The sequence below is a fragment of the Chiloscyllium plagiosum genome, unplaced genomic scaffold (genome assembly GCF_037043375.1).
Source record: "Chiloscyllium plagiosum isolate Xiang-an unplaced genomic scaffold, Cpla_swu_hap1 HiC_scaffold_10, whole genome shotgun sequence".
NCBI lineage: Eukaryota > Metazoa > Chordata > Chondrichthyes > Orectolobiformes > Hemiscylliidae > Chiloscyllium > Chiloscyllium plagiosum.
Window position 1 is genome coordinate 58,773,879 of NW_028270148.1, and position 14,345 is coordinate 58,788,223.

The window sequence follows — 14,345 nt, forward strand, 5'->3', positions numbered from 1 at the left end:
GAACAGCACGAGGGGAGTGAGGCTCTGGAACAGCATGAGGGGAGTGAGGCCTGAGGTGCACGAGGGGAGTGAGGCCTGAGGTGCACGAGGGGAGTGAGGCCTGGAGCAGCATGAGAGGAATGAGGCCTGGAGCAGCATGAGGGGAGTGAAGCCTGTAAAAGCATGAGGGTTGTGAGGCCTGGAACAACATGAGGGGAGTGAGGCCTGAGGTGCACGAGGGGAGTGAGGCCTGGAACAGCACGAGGGGAGTGAGGACTGGAGCAGCACGAGGGGAATGGGGCTTAGAGCAGCACGAGAGGAATGAGGCCTGGAGCAGCACGAGGGGAGCAAAGCCTGGAAAAGCACGAGGGGAGTGAGGCCTGGAACAGCACGAGGGGAGTGAGGCCTGAGGTGCACGAGGGGAGTGAGGCCTGGAGGAGCACGAGGGGATTGAGGACTGGAGCAGCACGTGGGGAATGGGGCCTGGAGTAGCACAAGAGGAGCGAGGCCTGGAGCAGCACGAGGAGAGTGGGGCCTGGAGCAGCACGATGGAAACGACGCCTGGAGGAGCACGAGGGGAGTGAGGCCTGGAACATCACGAGGGGAGTGATGCCTGGAGCAGCACGATGGGAGTGAGGCCTGGAACATCATGAGGGGAGTGAGGCCTGGAGCAGCACGAGGGGAATGGGGCCTGGAGCAGAACGAGGGGAACCAGGCCTGGAGCAACACAAGGGGAGCGAGGCCTGGAGCAGCACAAGGGTTTGCGGGCCTGGAGCAGCACGAGGGGAGCTGCGCCAGGAGCAGCACGAGGGGAGCGAGGCCTGTAGCAGAGAATGGGGAGCGGGGCCCGGAGCAGCACGAGGGGAATGAGGCCAGGAGCAGCAAGATGGGAGCGAGGCTTGGAGCAGCACGAGTGGAACGAGGCATGGAACAGCACGAGGGGAGTGAGGCTCTGGAACAGCACGAGGGGAGTGAGGCCTGGAGCAGTACGAGGGGAGCGAGGCCTGGAGCAGCACGAGGGGAGCGAGGCCTGGAGCAGAACGAGGGGAACGAGGTCTGGAACAGCACGAGGGGAGCGAGGCCTGGAGCAGCACGAGTGGAGTGAGGCCTGAAGCAGCACGAGGGGAGCGAGGCTTGGAGCAGCACGAGGGGAGCGAGGCCTGGAGCAGCACGAGGGGAGCGAGGCCTGGAGCAGAACGAGGGGAACGAGGCCTGGAACAGCACGAGGGGAGAGAGGCCTGGAGCAGCACGAGGGGAGCGAGGCCTGGAGCAGCACGAGGGGAATGAGGCTTGAGCAGTGAAAGGGGATTGAGTCCTGGAGCAACACAAGGGGAGCGGGGCCTGGAGCAGCATGAGGGGAGCAAGGCCTGGAGCAACACGAGGGGAGCGAGGCCTGGAGCAACACGAGGGGAGCGGGTCCAGGAGCAGTACGATGGGAGCGGGGCCTGGAGCAGCACGATGGGAAAGGGGCCTGGAGCAGCACGAGGGGAGCGGGGCCTGGAGCAGCACGAGGTGAGTGAGGCCTGGAGCAGCATGAAGGGAGTGAGGCCTGGAGCAGCACGAGGGGAGTGAGGCCTGGAGCAGCACGAGGTGAGTGAGGCCTGGAGCAGCATGAAGGGAGTGAGGCCTGGAGCAGCACGAGGGGAGTGAGGCCTGGAGCAGCACGAGGGGAATGGGACCTGGAGCAGCACGAGGTGAGCGAGGCCTGGAGCACTGAAAGGGCAGCGAGTCCAGGAGCAGTGAAAGGGGAGCGGGTCCAGGCGCAGTGAAAGAGGAGCGAGGCCTGGAGCAGTGAAAGAGGAGCGAGTCCTGGAGCACTGAAAGTGGAGCAAGTCCTGGAGCACTGAAAGGGGAGCGAGGCCTGGAGCACTGAAAGGGGAGCGAGGCCTGGAGCAGTGAAAGGGGAGCGAGGCCTGGAGCAGTGAAAGAGGAGCGAGTCCTGGAGCACTGAAAGGGGAGCGAGGCCTGGAGCAGTGAAAGGGGAGCGAGGCCTGGAGCACTGAAAGGGGAGCGGGGCCTGGAGCACTGAAAGGGGAGCGAGGCCTGGAGCAGTGAAAGGGGAGCGAGGCCTGGAGCAGTGAAAGAGGAGCGAGTCCTGGAGCACTGAAAGTGGAGCAAGTCCTGGAGCAGTGAAAGAGGAGCGAGGCCTGGAGCAGTGAAAGGGGAGTGAGTCCTGGAGCAGCACGAGGGGAGCGAGCCCTCGAGGAGCGAGGCCTGGAACAGCACGAGGGGAGTGAGGCCTGGAACATCATGAGGGGAGTGAGGCCAGGAGCAGCACGAGAGGAGCGAGACCTGGAGCAGCATGAGGGGAGCGAAGCCTGGAGCAGCACAAGGGGAGTGAGGTTTGGAGCAGCACGAGGGGAGCGAGGCCTGGAACATCACGAGAGGAGCGAGCCCTGGAACAACACGAGGGGAGCGAGGCCTGGAGCAGCACGAGGGGAGCGAGGCCTGGAGTAGCACGAGGTGAGCGAGGCCTGGAGCAGCACGAGGGGAGCGAGGCCTGGAGCAGCACGAGGGGAGCGAGGCCTGGAGCAGCACGAGGGGAGCGAGCCCTGGAGCAGCACGAGAGGAGCGAGGCCTGGAACAGCACAAGGGGAGCGAGGCCCGGAACAGCACGAGGGGAGTGAGTCCTGGAGCAGCCGAGGGAAACGGGGCCTGGAGCAGCACGAGTGATATGGGGCCTGGAGCAGCACGAGGGGAGCGAGGCCTGGAGCAGCACGAGGGGAGCGAGGCCTGGAGCAGCACGAGGGGAGCGAGGCCTGGAGCAGCACGAGGGGAGCGAGCCCTGGAGCAGCACGAGAGGAGCGAGCCCTGGAGCAGCATGAGAGGAGCGAGGCCTGGAACAGCACAAGGGGAGCGAGGCCCGGAACAGCACGAGGGGAGTGAGTCCTGGAGCAGCCGAGGGAAACGGGGCCTGGAGCAGCACGAGTGATATGGGGCCTGGAGCAGCACGAGGGGAGCGGGGCCTGGAGCAGCACGAGGCGAGTGGGACCTGGAGCAGCACGAGGGGAGTGAGGCCTGGAGCAGCACGAGGGGAGCGGGTACTGGAACAGCATGAGCGGAGCGGGTCCTGGAGCAGCACGAGGCGAGCGGGTCCTGGAACAGTGCAAGGGGAGCGGGTGCTGGAACAGGGCGAGGGGAGCGAGGCCTGGAGTAGCATGAGGGGAGCGAGGCCTGGAGCAGCACGAGGGGAGCGAGGCCTAGATCAGCACGAGGGGAGCGAGGCCTAGAACAGCATGAGGGGGGCGAGGCCTGGAGCAGCATGAGGGGAGCGAGGCCTGGAGCAGCACAAGGGGAGTGAGGCCTGGAGCAGCACAAGGGGAGTGAGGCCTGGAGCAGCACGAGGGGAATGGGGCCTGGAGCAGCACGAGGGGAATGGGGCCTGGAACAGCACGAGGGGAGCGAGGCCTGGAGCAGCACGAGGGGAGCGAGGCCTGGAGCAGCACGAGGGGAGCGAGGCCTGGACCAGCACGAGGGGAGCGGGTACTGGAGCAGCACGAGGGCAGCGGGTCCTGGAGCTGCACGATTGGAGTGAGGCCTGGAGCAGCACGAGGGCTGTGAGGCCTGAAGCAGCACGAGGGGAGTGAAGCCTGGAACAGCACGAGTGGAGTGAAGCCTGTAGCAGCACGAGGGGAGCGGGTACTGGAACAGCACGAGGGGAGCGAGTCCTGGGCAGAGGCCAGCTTGGCGGAGGCAGTTCTGGAACTTACCTTGGATTAGCTGAATGCTGTTACAGAGCGGACTGGAGGCTTGAAGTTGAGTGGCGACAGCTGTTGGACTGGGGTCTGACACGGGCAGTCAGACCACATGCAGAGGGCCTGTGCTGAGCTGCTGCACTGTCATGTTTAATTGAAATTTTGTACCTGACTGTAATGTCAATCCTTTAATGATCTCTTATTTCTAACTTACGTTTCAAACTCTGTAAAGTAATGCTACTGCTTGTTATTCCTATCTCGTATCCAAGATTTGTACCTAGGTACTTGTACCTAAGATGGTATTGTAAGAGGCAGACATTGTAAAAGCTTTTCACTGTCATTCTAAAATGGAGTACTCGTGACAAGAAAGGAGCAGCGCGAGGGCTGTGAGGCTATTCTATTCTGTAAGGTAGTGGTTCTTAAAGGGTTAAGGTTGGAGACCATGGTGATCAGCAATGGACACCATTGATTGATTCATTGATTTATTGTTATTACATGTACCGAGATACAGTGAGAAGTGTTGTTTTGCATGCTATACACGCAGATCATACCGTCCTAAGTGCATCAGGGCAGTCAAACAGAATGCAGAATATAGTGTTACAGATAAGTTGCACAGAAGGAGATCTGACTTAATATTTGAGAAGTCCTTTCAATAATCTGATAATTGATTAATATGTACCTTGTCTACAAAGATATTTTACCATGAGGGCATCATAAATATATTAACAATGTCATCAATCCAATTCAGACACACTTCCAGTTGGGTCCCCCATGGATAGAGGTGCTCAATTGGAATTGAACCCTGTTAAGTTTTCTCTTATCCAACTTAAATGTATTCAACGTGCTCAAAAGCATTGTGGTGAAAAAGAATTTCAAAATATAACTTTAACAGTTATTTTCCAAGGAGCAGAGTGAAAACCATTTCCCAAACCAACCATAGAATCAGACCATATAATAATAACAAATGATCAAATTTGTCTCCTGATTTAATTCAAATCAAGGTTTTGGAATAATATACATTGATTGAAAAGAAAGATTCAAGGATGCAGCAACGCTACAATAAATGTGTACAACATGTTTTTGGCAATGGGAAAGGTGATCTTCCACTGCAATAAAGCAAGAAGAATTTTCTTAATTGTCAAATAATGATTCATGTTTTAATCGGAGTTTTTATTCTCAATGAATATATGTAACATGTATGAGAAATCTGCTCATGAGTTTTAATACCAGTTGACACTTTTAATGCAGACCTACAACATTTTTAATGTAAGGATCTAAGAAGTTGTGGAATGAAGGAAGATAATTGGTCATTTCCCAGTCACTCGTTTGAACAGGCAAAACTTCATCATAACGTGGTTAGAATGCAATCCGGTAGCTTACCTCTTCAGAAATCTATCAGATTTTAGAAATCACGCCAAGTTACACACAGGTATATATGTAGCTCTTGTGGTGCACTTACTAGAGGGCTAGTAGACTAATGTTCAAGTCTCAACTGTTCCTGTGATGCATCACAACATGTGGGAACAGGCTGATTAAAAATATCAACAAGCAGCTCTTTAAATGAAATAGCCCCTTTAAAAGCTTTACTACATCTAGTGTTCCTCTCTGCATTCACATAAAGAGAGGCTCCTTAAAATTCTTCCAAAACACCTCATACCATTTTTCAAAAAATTCAGCTTAAAAGATGTATTCAACAAAAATAAGGAAGTTAACAAGACACAGATGTCTTAAAAGTATAACTGATACCTATGAATTGTATGAAATGTTATTCTGTAAGGAGATAGATTTTTAAATGTTCTCCATTTTTATGGGTATTGGTGAATCTTTGGCTATTATCGGGAAGTAATTAACATTTCTTCAGAAGATGATTAGGATTCATTGTGATGAGGTGTGCTTGAAAAATACCCGAGGAAGGAATAATGGAAATGCAAATTCAAGACTTTTCCAAGAATATCTTCCACAAAATCAATGCTCAGTGACAGTAACTCATAATGCATCGACTCAGCTAAGATCTTGAGGACCTGGTTTTGAATTGCACCATGGTGGATGGTAGATTGAATTCATTAAAAAAAACTGAAATGATGTGTTCAATGATGACAGTGAAACCATTGTCATTTGATGTAAAATCCCAACTGGTACACTGCAGTCTTCAAGGAAAATAAAACTCGCATCCTTACCTCAGCTGGCCTACAATTGACTCCAGATTTACAGCAATACAGGTAGCACATAACTGATCTCTGCAAGCCACTCAGCTGCATTGATCACAAAACAAACCTCAAAAAGGAACTGAGCCAGATGGATCACTTGATGTAATCGAAACACCGGAAATGACAATGGGAAACGTAACTTCATTGACCCTGTAAAGTCCTTCTTACCAACAATGCAAAAATGATCATACTCACGGAATCATAATTAGGCATAATGTCCCAGACAACATTATCACCAGCTCTAATCTGTCCTGTCCCACTGACATGAAAGACCCAGATGCAGTTACTGTGCAGTTGTATACACTTGGCGAGGAGTTGCCCTGGAAGGACTCCAGATGAACTTTGGACCCCTTGACATTTTATGGCATCAGTTCAAACATGAGCAAGAAATCACCCTGCTGAATTACCACATACTGTGCAACCTCAGCTGATAAATCAGCACTCCTTCACGTTGACCACATATTGGAATAAGAGCACTCTGAATATATCCTGAGTGAGCAATCTTCTGTGTCCATCACCGAGAGAGGGTCAGTAACACAACTGCTGAGAGAGCTTACTCAGGGTTAAAGAACCTAATGGCTGCAGCAAGTGGTCAGGGAACCAAGGAAGGAAAAGCATACTGCACCTCACCTTCATCAATTCGCCTGCTGCAGAAGCATCTATCCTTGATAGTGAGAGTGAGAGCGACCAAACAAAGTCTTTGTGAAGACGGGATCCTGCCTTCAATTGAGAACATCCTCCAAATGTGTTGTGTGGCACTATATCACCATAACAATTGGAGTACATCATTTCAGTTGTGAATGGGTGGACAATTAAACAACTCACTGGAGACAGAGGAGGCTCTACAAATATCCCCATCCTCAATGATGGGAGATTCACCAGGGCAGAAGACAGGCTGAAGCATTTGCAGCAATTTTCAACCTGTGCTGAGTGTATCTTGGCCTCCTCCAGTGATCCTCAACATCACAGATCCCAGTTTTCACACAATTCAATTCAGTCCTCATGATGTGAAGGAATGACAGAAGGCACGAGATGCTGTAAAGACTATGGCCCTGACAGCATTCCAGTAGTAGTATTGAACACTTCTACTCCAGAACTGGCTGAGCCTTGAGCTAAGTTGCTCCACTACAGCTAAAACGCTGGCATCTGCCCATCAATATGGAAAATTGTCCAGGTGCTGTTCCCAAAAAACATAACAAATCCAATCCAGTCAATTACCACACCAGCAATCATCAGCAAAGTGAGGGATGAAGTGATCAACACATCCACTAAGCAGCACTTGCTTAGCAATAATCTGCTCGCTGTCACCCAGTTTGAGTTCTGTGAGGGCCACTTAGCTCTTGACCACATTACAGCCTCGATTAAAAAATGGGCGAAAGAGCTATATTTTAGGGGTGAGATGATAATAACTGCCTTTCACATCAAGATTAAGTAAGGCATCAGGAACCCCAGCAGAACGTGAGTCAATGGGAATTGTGGGAAAACTCTCCACTGTTTGGAGTCGTATCTAGTACAAAGATAGATTCCTGAGGTTATTGGAGGTTTACCATCTCAGCTCCAGGATGTCTTTGTAGGATTCCTCAGATTATGTCCTTAGCCCAACCATCTTCTGTTGCTTCATTGATGACCTTCCCTCCATCTTAATGTCAGTAATAAGGTTGTTCACTGATGATAACACAATGTCCAGGTACTGAAGTAGTCCTTGTTCAAATGCTCTAATTTCTGGAAAATTTCCAGATTTGAGCTGACAAACAGTAAGTAACTATTTCACCATGCAAGTGCCAGGTAAATGACCATTCCCAACAAAAGAAAATCAATCTATCATCCTTTGACTTTGAATGAGCACCACACTTGTAATAAATGTCCTCTACTTGCCTGGGTGAGTGCAGCTAGGTGAAAGTGAGGACTGCAGATGCTGGAGTGCCAGAGTTGAAAAATGTGGTGCTGGAAAAACACAGCAGGTCAGGCAGCATCCGAGGAGCAGGAGAATTGACGTTTTGGGCATAAGTCCTTCTTCAGGATTCCTGAAGACGCAGCTCCAACAACACTCAGGATGCTTATCACCATGCACAACAAAGCAGCTCACTTGATTGGCACTACATCCACAAACATCCAAATCCTCACCACCAATGCTCAGTAGCAAATGTCATACCTTTTGCAAGATGCATTGCAGAAATTCACCATGTTTCGTTTAAGGACACCTTCCAATTCCAACACCATTATTCTGTAAAAGAACAAAAGCAGCAGTGAACATGAGAACACCACTACTCATGGTGTTACCCTCCATGTCACACATCATGCTGGTTTGGAAACATATTGTTGTTCTTTTACTGTCAAAATTCTGGAACTCCCTTACTAATATCACTGTGGTCTATCTACACCTAAAGGACTACAGCAGTTGAATAAAGCAGCTCACCTTCAGTTTCTCAAGGACAACTGGATAATAGATGGACAATAAATGCTAGCCCCAGCCAGTGAAGGCCCACATCCCATGAATGAATGAAACAAAATCAAATTTCTGCACAAATGGGCTTGTGTGTGAATTCCCTCTTGGCAATGTAATGGGTGCAAGGTCAACCCACCAGCATGAGACCTGTGGACATTTTGAACATTTGAGTTTCTGTGTGCTGGGCCAGCTAGGCCACAGTTCAATGAAGTTAATTAAATTGGGCAACCTCTCCTGACCCTGTGAACATTAGTGTAGTCATCCCAACAGATCTGGGGAATGCACATCTTGGTGTTTATATCTAGAGTCATCACACCAAACCTTTCAGGTCTGTGTTTCTGAAATTAAAAAAAAAGACACTATCTGGACTTAACTGAATCTGCTTTCCACTTTTACAAACTGGACATTAGTGGTTTTTAAATCAGCTGTCATATCAGTTTTTTATCAAGTGAGTTCATTTTACAGGCTGGTTTTAACCTGACTCGGAGAAACCAGGAGAGAAATCTGACCTTTCAACATTAATGCTCACTTTGTACCTCTGAAGTGTCACTTTAATTAATCAAACAATGGTTAGCAATGTTACCGCAGCTCAGGAAAATGGGAACCAGAAGGAAATTAAATGAAGTAATGGACCTGTTTAGACCCATTCACTGAATTAGCCATTTATGGATTTTGAAAACTGTAACATGGCATTAAAATCAATGTTCTAGCTTTTAAATGCAATCAAGCTCTAAGTTCTGAAATAAGAAACAAAACGTAAACTATAATTTGATTTTGTTTAAAAATCTACATTACCTATTAGAGTCGTTGATAGTGAGGTTTTATTTAGATTAGATTAGATTACTTACAGTGTGGAAACAGGCCCTTCAGCCCAACAAGTCCACACTAACGTGCCGAAGCGCAACCCACCCAGACCCATTCCCCTATATTTACCCCTTCACCTAACACTACGGGCAATTTAACTTGGCCAATTCACCTAACCTGCACATTTTTGGATTGTGGGAGGAAACCGGAGCACCCGGAGGAAACCCACGCAGACACGGGGAGAACGCGCAAACTCCACATAGAGTCGCCTGAGGCGGGAATTGAACCCGGGTCTCTGGCGCTGTGAGGCAGCAGGGATAACCACTGTGCCACCGTGCCGCCCCAAATTTACATTGCTTCAAAATGTTACACAATGATTCTGGCAATATTTGCAGCATTATGTTAAATGTTTTGATCAACGTAGTTTAGCAGAGCTGAATGGCTAGAATGTGTATGCTATCTAAGAAATTAAACTGTAGTCTTTAAAAAGTCAAGTGTGGCTGATGACTGCAGGAGTGAGCTAGGATTGCAGCTGGTAAGCAAGAAAGTGTTGGAATCACATGGTTCACTGTTAGAGACACAATGCAAGGCTCATGTATATTTTAGAATCCAAGCAAGAGTAAAGTGCTTTTTCACTGGAGGATCTGGCATAGACAATAGAACCAAGCGAAAAGGGTGGAGAAACAAACAAAAAAAATCAGTTGAAAATTTCAACAGTTGATCTCTCTATTCCCCTGAGGGTGTTGAACATGGTAAACACCATGGTGGCTAACAAGTGCAGCAAGCTTCAAAAGGGTTTCTCTTGAGACATAACGAGGTTGTACCGGCACTGCCCGCTAACAATCTCAACCCTAGAACTGCAGGCCAGTGCTGTAAGAAGGTCAATGACATGGCTAAACTACAAGAGGTGGTAAATAGCCAATCCTGCTTCTCTACCTTGGGCACAGTTTTGTGTGGGAGCTTCCAAGCCTGAAGCACCCTACTAAGGTATTGGGTGTTTGCCTTTCTGATCTAACTGAAGAGTTTTATTGAATAAACAGTTTTTTGCATAACTGCAACTATTTACAGGTTACATAAATATGGTCAACATTACAATAGCAACTGCTCACTAGCTGCAAATCTGTTGCCTAAAATCATCTTCTTTAGTCTATGCAAGTCATGGCAACATCACAGTGGGTGACTTTTACAAAACTCAATCAAGTATTAACCCTTTCAGATTCATAAACTTCAAGCATGAAGATTCACCACCCTTGAAATTCATGAACCCTTCATTTACTTTTATGGATGGTCTTAAAACTTCGCTCAACACTTTAATAGGGTAATATCACGAGTTGTCCCACATCTGCTGTATTGTGCCTTCATTCAAGACAAACTTTCCATTGCAATGGAAGACACTCAATTACATTGCAGGAGAAGCATGTTCACAATGTCCATAAAAGGAAGCGCACCAACTTTAAGGAGCCCCCCCTTTGCATCTGATTGAGAGACATGTTTCAGTTTTCTAAACTTTAATTTGGAGCCTATTAGCTCAGCTTCTTCAAAGCCCATGATCAATAGACAGCAAGCTATTCCAAATTTTCCTATTGCGTGTTTTACAAAAACCTGAAGCAAGCATTATCTGTCACAGTGATTTAAATACTTTGGACAAGAATTTGTGATCTGACAGTGCATCATTCACTAGAAGCAGAATTTGTGAAATTCTCATCAGTCAGTGGAGAATGACAATGTGGTCACCAGACGGTGGATTGCAGAGTCATCTCTCATCAGTTATCTACTACTCACAAAACTTATGACACTTGTGGTGATGAAAGATAAATGGAATATATGTAATTGCTTAGGATTAGAGAAAAAAATGTCCTTTTATTGTGACCTTGAGATGCTTTAAGACATGTGAAAGTAAAAATAAATAGATATCGTGACCAAATACGTTATTTCCTCTTCTCACCTTTATTTGTAACACATGAAAGTTGAAGAAAATTATTTTGCAATTAAAAAGTGTCAAAAAAGGGATGAAACCAAATGAATCACCTGGCATTGACTAGGGGATCCGAAATGGCAATGGCTGACCTGATGTTCTTCTCGGTAGCAGTTTGGAGGTAGCCATGGAGGATTGTAATCACTAAGGTGACTGGTTGAAATGGCAACTTTAATTCTCTGAAAATCAGGCCAACCTGTATTAACGATTGTTAGTCCTTCTAGCCCTGACCTGTCAAACCATCACTCCCCCAATCTACTCAATATGACTCTCAATGTCCCAAATGCCTTGCGTACCTGTTCACCCAGTATTGAGCATGTGCAGTGCCAGAGAGATATATAACAACAAGGGCAAGCCTTGAAATTCTCATGAATCAACACTGATTGTGAAATCTACTTTTAAAAAAGAAACTGCTCTTACAGCATCTAAAGCATCAATCAGACTTGACTGAGCTCCAGGATTCACTAATGGATCAGATTCACATGAATGTGTATATACATAGGCTGAAATGGAGTGCTAGTTTTCATCATTGACATATTTCTGAGCTCACAACTAGACAATAATCTGTATTTGATTTTTTTCAATGTCTATTTGTTTGATTGAACCAGCTGAAGAGCTGTAAAGTGTAGCAAAGCTATAAAACCTATGAATGTTACTTTATGGTTAACACTTTTATAACATTTTTAGACTGGCAATTCTGGGAGACAGTGTCACTGTGGTAACTTTTAATAAAACTTGGAATGAAAACCTAGACACAGTTATGGTGACCATGACAACTATTAGCAATTGTGGTAAAAACCCACCTCATTCACTGATGTCCTCACCAAGCCTGGCTTACATGTGACTCCAGACCCACGTGATGTGATTTACTCTTAATTATTGTTTGAAGTGGCTGACCAAACAATTCAGTTCCATTAGAGATGGGCATCAAATGTTAACCTTGCCAGCAATGCCTGGGAACCATAAAATAGTTTTCTCAAAGCACATTTTGGAATATGTGTTTATTCATGATGGTTTCAAGGCTTGCAATTGTTATTTCTTGGTTCAATAGTTGAGAAATTGTTGTATTCTGTGTGAATGTGCATAGAGCATTCAAGGGTTATGAAAAGGAATTACTGCATTGAAGGATCATGAAGATAACAAAAGACATTTGAAAAAGGAATGTGGGCATGGTTGGGGATAGGAAATAGCTGGGAGCATGAATATGAGCTCTTAACATTACCTCTTAAAAAGTATCCCAAATCCTGACATTGATTCATAACAGCTCTGAGAGCTAATGAAGCACCAGTATTCAAGAAACAAACAGAACCCACAAAAATTGTGTATTTAGTGGGCTATGGTTGAAATGCCAACTGCCCACAGCAGAATTAGCCTAAGTGGAGGTTTCACTACTCACACCTGATGCCACAGAGTCAAATGTCACTCACAACAAGAATGGTGCTAGGAATTTGTCCCTCATGACTTTTTAAATCTCTGTTCCTTTCACCTTAAAAATGTGCCACCTAGTCTTGATATCCCCCATCATTCAATTCAAGTGATCAATGGATGTAAAGATAAAATCTACAAGAGGGTGTTGGTAGAGTGGTGTTGTTGGACTGAAGGCCTGTGAACTGCAGTGTGCTACAAAGATCAGTGCTGGGTCCACTGTTTGTTTGTCATTTATTTAAATAATTTGAATGAGATTATGGAAGGTAAGTTTTCAGGTGACACCAAAGTTCGTGATATAGTGGGCAATGAAGAAGGTTATCTAAGGTTACAACGAGATCTTGATCAGCTGGGCCAATGGTAGATGGAGTTTACAGTAAATAAATGTGAAGTGTTGCACTTTGATGAGACAGAACAGGATGAGACTTAAACAATTAATGATAGAACATTAGGGAGTGTTGTAGAGCATGGAAATCAAGGGGTTCAGGTACATAACTCCTTGAAAGTGGTGTCACAAGTAGACAGGGTGGTGAAGAAAGTATTTGGCACACTTGCTCAGAGCATTGAATTTAGAAGTTGGGACATCATGTTGAGTTTGTCGAAGACATGGATGAGGCCATTTTTGGAATGCTGCACACAATTCCGGTCGCTCTGCTATAGAAGTGAAGTTATTAGACTGGAAAAGGTACCGTAAAAATTTACAAGGATATTACTGAGACTGGGGGACTTGAGTTATAAAGAGAGCCTGGACAGGCTGGGACATGTATTTTTGGAGTGTAAGAGTTTGAGGGGCAACCTTACCAAGGTGATTTGATTTGATTTGGTTTGATTTATTGTTATCACAAGTACCTAAGTACAGTGAAAAGTGTGGTTTTGTGAGCAGTACAGGCAGATCATAGCAAACAAGAACAAACAGTCATAGGGTGCTTCGACAGAGTGAGGCATACCACAGGAGATGCACAAAAGCAAGATCAACATTAGATTTGAAATTAGAGAGGACCATTCGGCAAGAACAGCAGGGAAGGAACTGTCCTTGCGTGTGTGTTTAAGTCTCTGTATCTCCTGCCTGATGAAAGAGATTGGAGGAGAACATTACTGGGCTGGGAGGGGTCTTGATGATGCTGGCAGCATTCTGCAACAATGAGAAATGCAGATGGAGACTATGGATGGACTTCTGTGATGGTTTGGGCTGTGCACACAATTTCCTGTAGTTTCTCATGGTCCCGTGCATGAGCAATTGCTGTAACAGGTCATTATGCACCCACATAGAATGCTTTCTATAGTACACTTGTACTATAGAAAATACAGGTTCATAAGGATCCTACTGAACATGTTGAATGACCTAAGCTGCCTGAGGAAGAAGAGACATTGTTGAGCCTTCTTGACCGTTGCCTCCATGTGGAAAGTCCAGGACAGATTGTTGGTTATCGTCACTCCTGGGAACTTAATGCTCTCAGCTCTCTCCACTTCAACTCTGTTGATATAGATAGGGACATGTCCTCCTCCTTTCTTTCTGAAGTCAATGATCAGATCTTTTGTTTTGCTGACATTAAGAGAGAGATTGTTATCATTGTACCATGACACCAAGCCATCTGTCTTCTTCCTGTACTCTGACTTATCATGGTTTGATATCTGGTTTGATAACAGTGATGTCGCCAGCGAACCTGTCAATGATGTTCGTACAGAATTTGGCAACACAGTCATGGGCGTACAGGAAATACAGTAAGTAGCAGAGTACCCATCCTTGCAGGACATCAGTGTTGAGGATTATTTTGGAGGAGGTGCTGTTGTCTATCTTCACTGATTGCGGTCTG